The sequence below is a fragment of the Notothenia coriiceps genome, unplaced genomic scaffold, assembly GCF_000735185.1.
Source record: "Notothenia coriiceps isolate Sejong01 unplaced genomic scaffold, NC01 NC01_scaffold00038353, whole genome shotgun sequence".
Lineage (NCBI taxonomy): Eukaryota > Metazoa > Chordata > Actinopteri > Perciformes > Nototheniidae > Notothenia > Notothenia coriiceps.
In genome coordinates, this window is record NW_011371054.1 from 7105 (window position 1) to 9918 (window position 2814).

Here is a 2814-nt window from a genome sequence, read left to right on the forward strand (position 1 = left end):
AAGTACAGGTATTTGTGTTCAACATGTAAGAAGTAGAAAGTACAGGTATTTGAGTTCAGCATGTAAGAAGTAGAAAGTACAGGTATTTGTGTTCAAAAATGTAAGAAAAGTAAAAAGTCAGAAAAATAAGTAGTGGAGTAAAGTACTGATACCAGAAACATGTCCTTAAAGGTCCCGTGTCATGGCCATTTCTACTGATCATAATTCCATTGTTGAGGTCTACTAGAATAGATTTACATTGTTCAATGTTCCAAACTCACAGTGGTTTCTCATACAGCATCTCTGTATAGAAGGGGTCTCCAACCTTTCTCCATCTGAGAGCTACTTTGAAAAAATGAAAGTGGCCAAGAGCTACTTGCATCGCACCGCTTACATTTATTCACATAGCACTCATCAGTTGAATTAAGCTACTTTTATACACGTGTGAAATCAATACCCAAAGCTTATCAAAAATCTTAACTTCACATCAAGGTCCAAGAAAACGAAAATGTCTCACTTCTTATTATGGCCCACATAGTAAATACATCACCTTAATCACCACCATACAAGCATCTTATGGCACATGTATAAAATAAGTGCATTCACTCTTTTTCACAGTTAGGGAGATGAATGGCACTGCATGGCACTTAGGTTCACTCTAATAGAGTCATTTAAATGTTCATCAGTCGGTCTTGTTCTGTATTTAGATTTCATTTATGTCAGAAAAAGCTGCGCTTCACAAAGGTCTGTAGAGCCAAATAAAGCAGACATGTTCAGTGCTGCTTGGTGAATGTTCTTATAGTTTTCTGGGTCTACAAGGCTCCAGAAATGTTGTGAGTTTTGCTGAGACTTAAGCTGAACATGATTTTGGAGATTTATAACCTCCATCTCCATCTCCACAGGACACTGAACAGTTCAGCCATCTTCTTCTTTTTCTTCGTCTTGACATGAAACCATAATAAATCAATTGTATAGGTCTAGCCTCCCTATATCTGTGGGAAATTGTTCCATCCTCAAAAACAAAAAACTAATGCTTCTGCAGTCTAGCTGCAGCTTCTAGCAACGGTCTTCTGTTAAAGAAAGGACACTGAAGGTCCTGAATGTGGCATCACACACATGACTTAAGTCTGAACACAGCAGACAACAGGAGTATTTACAACAGCATTATAAAAACTAAAATACTGCATGTGGGTGCACACTTACATTCTCTGTCTTACTGTTACATTAATCCCATGAATGTATGAGATTAAGTTGGCTTCATCATCTTAATCAGTGATTAAGTGAATAATAAAGTTTCTATCAGGTTACTATCAGCCTGTCACTCATTATTTTTAGGGAGGGGGCGGGGTTTGGAGGAACGGAGAGGAGACGGTGATCGCGGAAGCTTTTTTCCTCCTGCCTTCACAAACTTTACACACGTATTTATCAACTGAAAATAGCAAGAGGACACACACTGCAATCCAAGACTTGATTAAATCCACCAAAAACCTGACATGGTGCTAACGCAAGCATTTTTAAAAACATAAATCCATGTGTGTCTGAGCCGCAGCGACACGGACTGATTCAGGTGCATTCGACGTGTTGGAGACCCCTGGTCTATAGCGACAGCAGCCTCAATATATATCAGCGTTCCCCATCATCCCAGTGTAGTGCTTTGTGTTCCTGTAGTAAACACATTCAGCGTCTCTTGCTGATGTTTGCTACGTCTCCCTGAAAGAATAAAGTGTAATCTCATGGTCCTTTCTTTGTTTTGTTCATTGATCATAGGAGTGTCTGGAGCAGCCAGTGGCATCACAGAGCCTACCAACAATGTGTATAACGCTTAAAGGGAAACAGTTACGGATACTCCGCTCGCTGTACGGGTTAAGTCAATAGATTGCAGCCACTATGTTCCTCCAAAGAGGGCCGATTTGCTGTTGATGACGTCACATTCTTATTCCCTATAGGCGACGCGGTAACAGAATCTGGATTTATATCTGATAGTTAATCAGGTCTGTGTCCCAAACCCCCTCAGAGGTTGTTGTAACCTGCAGACCCCCCCAGGAAGCAGTGTGACAACAGGCGGATCCTACCTGGCCCATCTGTCTGCCAGCACTCAGCGGTGAACTTGGAGTTGAACTAAAAGGAGGGGGGCGTCCGCCTTGACTTCCTGCCACTTCCTTTGTGTGGCGGCTGAAAAGCAGGGAGCAGTGCAGAGGCTGATGGATGGGAGCTGTATTGAAGCCGAGGGGTTTGGAGACAGCCACGGGGAACCTGAGGAGGGGGGCAGAGATGGTCTGACCGATTACACTGTGTGAAGAGGGGGATGAATGAGGGGGGGGGGTGCAGTCGCTGAGTAGTCCATGTCTGGGCCACACTGCAGGCTGCCACATGCACAGACATTCTCAGTCATTGAACTTCCTTCCTACACTTAAAAATGTGATTGATGGAACGCATTGGTTAAGTGGAGCTGATGGTGGTGTTGCCCCCCCACACACACCATGTGTTGTGTTAACCTCTGGCCTGGCTGTGGGCACGAATCTTAACAATACACAGAGGCTTCACCTTGGATTTGACCCCAGTGTTTTGTCTGGGCTTAATGGGTTTGCAAATTCAAGAGTAATGGAGGCTGTGGGTTGTTTATGCAGGACAGGTCAAGAGCGGGAACCTGGCAATGTGGGTATCAAGAAATGCTTGTTATCTGTGCTGGGCTAAATCAGAATCAGGTTACCTGTGTTAGTCCCACAGAGGCTGAATTGACATTTTAGCACAATTGAAATCAATAAACAGCAGCAAGTCTAAGTACATATCTAAAGTATAAAGGACATGAACCACAATAATACTCGATATAAAATG